Source organism: Echinops telfairi, unplaced genomic scaffold (assembly GCF_000313985.2).
Source record: "Echinops telfairi isolate 266 unplaced genomic scaffold, ASM31398v2 ScPeMD7_18;HRSCAF=68, whole genome shotgun sequence".
Taxonomy (NCBI): domain Eukaryota; kingdom Metazoa; phylum Chordata; class Mammalia; order Afrosoricida; family Tenrecidae; genus Echinops; species Echinops telfairi.
In genome coordinates this window covers 71685063-71693227 of record NW_022103915.1, presented here as the reverse complement: position 1 = coordinate 71693227, position 8165 = coordinate 71685063, and the positions used below count along the sequence as shown (strand labels likewise).

The 8165-nt window shown below is 42.3% G+C and overlaps 1 protein-coding gene and 1 pseudogene across 2 annotated transcripts in view; one reads left to right on the top strand and one right to left on the bottom strand.

Moving 5' to 3' along the window:
* Positions 1-8165, top strand: part of PRORP (protein only RNase P catalytic subunit) — a 139327-nt gene that overhangs the window by 124876 nt on the left and 6286 nt on the right. The gene's annotated exons all lie outside the window — the stretch shown is intronic.
* On the bottom strand, positions 4654-7108 carry LOC105979975 (annotated as a pseudogene).

Sequence of the window (8165 nt, the reverse complement as noted above, 5' to 3'; positions counted from 1 at the left end):
TGCCACTCTCACCACTGGTCCTGAGGGGTTCATCTGTCCTGGATTCCCTGTGTTTCCAGTTCCTATCTGTACCAGTGTACATCCTCCGGTCCAGCCGGATTTGTAAGGTCGAATTTTGGGATCATGATAGTGGGTGGGGAGGAAGCCCTTAGGAACTAGAGGAAAGTTACATGTTTCATTGTTGCTATAGCCCTCTCTCTTTCTTAAAACCAAAACCAAACCAAACGCATTGCCATGAAGTCGATGACGATTCATAGCAAATATAGGACAGGGTAGAACTGCCCCTGTGAGTCTCCGAGACTATAACTGTTTATGGGAATAGAAAGCCCCATCTTTCTCCTGTGGAGCGGCTGATGGTTTCAAACCTCGGACCTTGTGGATCCCAGCCCAACACGTATCTTTTGTTTATTCTTTTGTTTCCAAGGAGATGCTGCTCATAGAGACCTCTCAGCCACAAGAGGGTGCTCTTGAGGAGTTCAAACCAAGGCTGTTCTGCCATTCCTTGGACTCCCTTAATCTGAAGCGCTGAAGTCAGTACCTGAAACAAGATCAGAACATAGCTGTGAAGAACCAGTTATATTTCCCTTTAAGTCATGTCTTCGCAGTTGCATAGAAACTTAAGTAATCAGTATCACATCAGTGGTTTTGTTCATTTTGTAGTTTAACATTAGCTTTCTAGGAATTGTTATAAAAATCATTTCAGTTAATGACTCAGTTGCTATTTTGTATATGAAATTGTATCTGGGAACATTGAAAATAATCAGAAATCTCAGCATAGCTTTTAAAAAGTAATACTAGAAATGCATTCCATAGGAGATGTCTTCTGAGGTGTTTGAATCTGTGAAATTAGAATGACTGAATGTGGGTGTTTTCCTAGCTTAACTTTTTAAAGATACCTTATAAAATTATATAAAATACATAGAATGCAAAGACAGAAAATACATATTAACAATCTTTAGGTGGTGAGCCATTTGTGGTTTCTTTCATATGCTATTCCATATTTTTCAAGTTTGCAATCATCTACCTTTATGATGAATAAAAATTGAATTGGGAATATTCTCCAGCTAATCATAAAGTGTTTTATGAGCCATCCAATATGTGTAGGGCCAGCACATATATTTTCCTAGACTTGATAGGTAGGGAAGAAAATTATTTAGACCAGTGGTTCTCAACCTTCCTAATGCTATGACCCCTTAATACAGTTCCTCATGTTGTGGTGACCTCCAACCATAAAATTATTTTCATTGCTACTTCATAACTGTAATTTTGCTACTGTTATGAATGGGTGATCTCTGTAAAAGGGTCATTCAACTCCAAACGGGATCAGGACCCACAGGTTGAGAACTGCTGATTTAGACAGTAAAGACAAGGACAATATCTTTTCAAGTTTTGTTGGTTGTGATCTCTATCGCATGCTTTTTTGCACATGAATCCACTCTTTTAATTCTAGAACTAATAATAAAATATTAGTAGTAAAACCAACCACTGCCTACTAACATAATAAGAATAGTAATGTAACAGGATGGCCATAAGATAAACTGTAAACATAAAAGCATTAAACAATACTTTTTAGAATTCTACCCATTTCCAGAAAATCAGTCCTGACTCTTAGCAACCCGAGGGTCAGAGTAGTCAGGGTTCCAAGGAGGTAAATCCTTACAGGAGAGAGAGCATCAGCTGTGTCCTGTGAAGCAACTGGTAGGCTTGAACCTCTGACCTTCTGATTAGCAGCCCAATGTTTAACCCATTGTACCACCAAATAAGGCCTTGCTACATTATTACTGGATTGTCAGAGAATACATATGGATTGAACAGAACAGGTGCTAAAATAATATGTATAAGTGATCGAATAAATGGATGAAATTTTATTGATTAAGGAATTTGGATTGATATCCTGAAAATTTACAGGGGAAGAAATTGTGAGTAAGGAGAGGCTATATTAAAATCAATACCTTTTTTAAACAGACACACAAGAAAATGGGAAATTTGTCGACTTTCAGCTTGTGGATTTTGGGGTCCAGGAATTCATATAACTAAAAGAACGTCTTTATTTCTGAGACATTAGTGTCGTTGTTAGGTGCCATCAAGCTTGTTCTGATTCATAGTAACCCTGTGTAAACAGAACAAAACACTCCCGGTCCTGTGCCGTCCTCACAAATGGCCTGTGTTTGAGCCCATTGTTGCAGCCATTGTGTCCCTCCATTTCATTGAGGCCTTCACCTTTATCACTGCCCCTCCGCTTCACCCAGCATGGCATCCTCCTCCAGGACAAAGTACTTGAGAAGCAGTCTCACCGTTTTGCCTCTAAGGAGCATTCTGGCTATCCTTCTTCCAAGAAAGATTTGTTCTTTTGGTAGTTTATGAAACGTCGAATATTCTTCTAACTCTAGGTCTTAGCACATTTCATGATACTAGTTTGTCTTCCGGAGTTGCCCTTTGAAATTTTCTATTCAGCTCTTTCACATCATAATTTCTTCATGTGCCTTAGCTACCCTATTACTGAGAACACGTTTCAGAGTCTCTTCTGACATCCACACAGATCTTTTCTTTCATTCTTGTCTTTTTAATGATCTTTTGCTTTCTTCATGAGTGACGTTCTTGATGTCATTCCACAGCACAGCAAGTCTTCTGTCCTTAGGGTTCAATGTAGAAAATCTGTTCTTGAGGTGTTCTTTAAATTCAGATGGGATAGACTCAAGTCCTTTTTTGACTCTCATAGACTTTGTGTTAGTCTGGGTAAACTAGGGAAACAAATCCACAGAAACGCATATATATATATATGAGAGAGAGTTTTATATAAAGGGTAAGTACATTAAGAAAGCATCCCAACCCAGTGCTGTCCAAGTCCATATGTCCAACATTAGCCCATGTGTCCGACACCAATCTACAAAGTCTTCAATCTCACAAAACATATGCAATGACGCTGACTGCAGGAGGAAAGTCGAACCAGTGAGTGTGTAAGTGTCTCAGCACAGGCAGGGGTCTCCACAAGGCTGCTCCAGCACCCAGGGCTGCATCAGGGTAGGTCTATGTGGCTTCTCCTCAGGGATGTCTTGTAGGAAGTGAACCTTGCCAGCTGAAGCAGGGAACTGGCTAAGGCGGCTGCACCCTGGTCTGACCATCAGAAAGCAAGAGTCCTGAGAACCAGAAAGGCGAGGCCCACCGAGCCATTTATCTCACTACCCTTCATTTAATCCCACATGTGTTTATCAGCCAGGTTGGCATAATAAACTTAACTATCTCAGGCTTATTTTCACTTTGTTCACCTTCAACTAGAACTTACAGATGAGCAATTGATAGTCTGCTCCACAGTTGGCCCCGGTCTGATTTTAACTGCTGATATTGAGCTGCTCCATCGCCTTTCCCATAGATGTAGTCAGTTTGATTTCCATATATTCCATCTGGAGAAGTCCATGTGCATGGTCACCTTTTGTATTGTTGAAGAAAGGTATTTGCTATGAACAACTTGTTGGTCTTGTTCATTGCAAAATTCTATTAGGTGATCTCCAGCTTTGTTTCTATTCCCAAGATCATATATTCCAACTACTGTTCCTTCCTCTTTGTTTCCAGCTTTTTATTTCCAATCACCATTGATTACCAATGTATCTTGAGTGCATGTTTGGTCAATTTCAGACAGAAGACAATAGACTTCTTCAGTTTCTGCATCACTAGTTTTAGTGGTCAGTGTGTCATTCTGAATAACAAAGATATGGAATGGATTTCCTTGAATCCAGCTAGATACAGTCCTATCACAGACAGCAACGATATTCAAAATAGATCTTCAAATGTCCATTTTATAGGTGAATGCAACACCATTCCTCTTGAATCTGTCTTTCCCAGCATAGTAACCCATATGATTTTCTGATTCAAAAGGCCAATAGTAGTCCATTTCAGCTCTCTAACATAGAAAATATTGATCTTTATGCATTCCATTTCATCCCAACTATCTTAGATTCATGCTTTATACATCGCATGTTCAGTGATTGATGTGTGCTACTGTCTCTTCTCATTTTGAGTTCAGTCCCATCAGCAAGCGAAGGCCCACGAAGGCTTTACTCCCACAAGTTTTACTCCATTCACACAGAAGGTAGCTCTTCCCCAGTCGTATTTGAGTGCCTTCTGACCCGAGGGGCCCGTCTTCTGGCACTCTCTCTGACAACGTTCCCCATCTGTTCATGGGATTTTCTGTTTCTGACAATGTTTTGGTGCCATCTATAAGTTTCCGGTGGCTAATTCCACTATTCATTCTTCGTAGCCTGTTCTTAGTCTGGAAACTGATGGAACCTGTTTAGTCTGGGTGACCCTGCTGGCATTTGCAATACCAGTGATATACTTCCAGCATCACAGCAACACGCAAGCCACCACAATGTGTCAGGCTGACAGACAAGTGTTGGAATTACATTGTTCTATAGTATAAATTAAAATGTATTCAAACAAAAATCTCACAATATACAACCTCTAGCCCCATTCCCAAGTAAGGTTGGGGACAGGGCTTGAAGGCTTTATATCCTGTCTTACACGCAAGAACAGGGAAAGGGAAAACCACAAGTAGTCAGCAGATGGAGCTGGGTGGGATAGGGCTGCTCAAGGCTATTGTGGAAATCACAGCAGCCTTAGACTGAGGGCACAGGCTTCAGAAGAGCGTGGTCCAATCTACTTCCATGAGAGATACATCCTTGTCACCTCATCAGGACCAGCAGCACTGGGTTCCTCTGCTGTCACTTCATCTTTATCAATGCCTAAGCCAAGCTTGATCATGCAGTAGATGTGGTAGGAGTGACCCTGGGGATAAGCCAGAAGAGAGCAGTGAGTTTCAAACAGCAGCACCACCAGATCCTCGATGACTGCCGTTCCTGACTGCCACAGCATTCTGCCACAGCCTCTCACAATGGGGTGGTGAGGATTGATGTCCAGGTGCTTTCTGGCCACCATGTAGCCCATTGGAGAGTTGTCCCAAACAGCCTAGCCATTCATGATCTGCTCCATGTTGGCCATCCAGTAGTACGTACTAGTCACCGTGGAGCAGGGGGAAGACACAAGTCTATTGGAGATTGTCACTTTCTTGACCTTCTTATCCAGATTCCCTTCTTGACCTTGCAGAGGTTCTCAAAGTCGGCCTTGCTTTTCACCATTTTAGCCCTCGGCCCTTCTTGGTAACAGCCCAGAGTCTTCATCAAGCTCCTTGAGCTGGTGCACACACAACTCGTCAATAGGTTTGGTCATTTAGGCAACTTCGAAGTCTCCCTTCTTTACTTGCTCCACAAAAGCAGAATTGGCCACCTGCTCTTTGCTCTCACCAGTAATATGATAGATGGACTTGTTGGTATCCTTCATGTGAGAGAGAGATTCTGAGAGAGAAATCATCTGATTTGGAAGGTGTGATTCCACAGCAGCTTAGAAAGTCACTGCTGGTTAGTAGAGTCTTTGTGAGTGCCAAGCTTCAGGTTTGAGAGAAGGCCTTATAGAATTTCTTATAGTTCTTGTCTTTGCCAACTCAGAGAAGAGTTCAAGACACCACATGACAATGTTTTTGCAGATGACCTTCAAGATTCTCTTCTGCTGGAGCATTCCTCAGGAGCTATTCAGAGCACACACACACACACACACACACACACACAAAGCTGACATACGCTGGTATTAACTCCTCTCAGCTGTCCATGATGGGCATAAAGCTTAATGTTGTTCTTTTTCTTCTTGCTCTCGAAGAGGTCAAAGGGAGCTCTTTGACCTTATAAAGGGCAAGTGGTCTTCCCAGTGGTAAGTAAGGCTCTTGTAGATTTTCCCATATTCTTTCTGTGTGATGTCATCAGAATTTCTGGTCCAAATAGGCTTGATCTTGTTTAGTTTTTCTGGGTCCATATATTTCTCTATAATCTTTGTGGTCTTTTTCTTGTTCTTACCACTGTCATCTTCCTCATCTGAGCCCACAGCTTCAATCTGGGGCTTCTCCTCATCATCCTCATCTTCTTCCTCGACCTCATCATTCTTGTTTTCCTTTTCTCATTCCTTCTCCAGATGAAGGGTCCTGGGGTAGCCTGTGAACTGGGAATGCTTCTTCACTACTTCAACTCGCCTCTCCTCTAGCTGCTCTGTCTGGTCTTTAAGGTGCAGAATCACTTTGGAACCCTGACTAATGGACTACTGGGGTCATTACAGCCAGTGAAGATTCCCAGACATACTGCTTATCTCCATTATGCTTTGTGATCACAGCCTCTTTCAACAAAATAAAAGCCAGCACCAAATTGCCCAATCGTGGAAATGTCTACACTCGCTTCCAGAGCCTCCCTGAATGCTTTGGTACCAGACTTGGCAGTGGTTCCCAAATTATTAATGAGACCAGCCTTGGTCCTGCCAATGCCTTTATGGACTAGGGCCAGCGTGTTCCTGGGGGCTGGGGGGTAGGGGGTGCTGATTTTCAGCTCTTGACCACTGTCCAACTTGGAAAGGCCTGTCAGGCTTTCATACTGAATCTTGTCCAAGGCATCAGAAGCATTAAAGATCAACTCCACTGTAACTCGATTTTGTTGATTGCTGAATGACCTGCCTCATTCTCCCTCCCATTTCAGAAAGCCCCATTAGTGATTGATAGATTTCAGAATGTACTCATGTGTACCCTGCATGAGGGCATTGTAATCAATCCTGTTATTCTCTAATATTGTTCCTTTTTTATGCTGTAACCAGCATGTTAAAATTAATCTTACTGTTCTTATTTTGTTAACCAGGATATTATAATCAAGCCTGCCATTGCAGTTTAATAGATGTACTCTGCAACACTCGCTTACTCTAACGAATGGTGACAGTAATGTTGCTATTTTTGCTTCTGTAACCCCCACATGCTTCATAGAAAAGGCACTGATAAATGAGCCAAATAATTTTGTGGGTTTTTTGTCTATGTAAACACCCTCAGGGCTGCAACCTAGGGAAGCATTTTTAACTTCCTGGTAGCCCAGCTATGACTGAATAAAGACTCTTCTCAGTTTTCAAGACATTATAGTAGCTGTTGTTTATTTTAACCCACAACAGATGAGAGACATGAGTTGGACCAAATCTTTGCCTGAAAGGCAAAGGTCTCCACTCCCTTCTCTCCATGATGCACTTCCTTTGGCATCTTGCAGAGCTGCAAGTTCCAGAGAACAGTGGGTAGGGGCTGCGCACAGTTCACTGCGGCTTGAGCCTCAGAGGGGACTCAAGAGCACTAGTTCTTGTTTTATTTAGTCACCCCCCAAACTCACTGCCATCGAGTTGGTTCCAACTCGTGCAGCATCATTTACTTGTTGCACTTAAAAATAAGCTCGACGTGTCTCTATGAAGAATTGAATATAGACAAGATCACCAAAGTGCTAGGCTTGCTAAAATTTCAAACCTGGCCTTTGGAGAAGTTCGTGTAAGCACAAAACTGGAGGCTGGAAATTGAGCTCGAGGGCAGAAACATAAAGATCATTGGAAAGTGAAAGATTTCAATCAAAGGCAATCTCAGCAATGGGTCATGACATGGAAAAATCAATTGAAAAGTATCTGGTCTACTCAGTCACAAAAATTTAATAAAAGTAGAACTCTTTATGCAAATGAAAACTTACAGAAATATCAATACAAAAGTTAAACTGTGTCTATTGAAACAAGGATGGGGTGGATGGGAGCCAAACCCTAGCTAGAGCCTCCCAGCCACCTATCTCCCCCCAGTGATGTCTCACTCAAAACTCACTGCGAAGTGTGCTTGACACACTGGAGGAATGTATGGGTTGTAATAAGAGATGTAGAACCCCCAATAAAAGTATTAAAAATAAACAACCCACTGCAACCAAGTTAGTTCTGGCGCATAGTGATGCCATGGGTCAGAGTAGAGTGACTCATGGACAGAGTAGAACAGCCTCTGGGAGTTTCAAGACTGTAAATCTTGATGGGGCCAGAAAACCTCGTCTTTCTCCGTGGAGCTGCTGCTGGTTTGAAATCCTGCCTGGGGGTTAGCAGCCAAACACATCGCCCACTACTGCCAGGGCTCCTTCCGGCGATATCTAGGGAACACATTCTAAAAACAAGGACATGTAGCCACACACCCCCACTCTCCTCCGAGGGGACCAACAACAGAAACCATGGGGAAAGGGAGCCAGCAGTTGGTGTAAGATATGAAAATATAATAAAGTATAGTTTATCAAGGGGTCACGAGG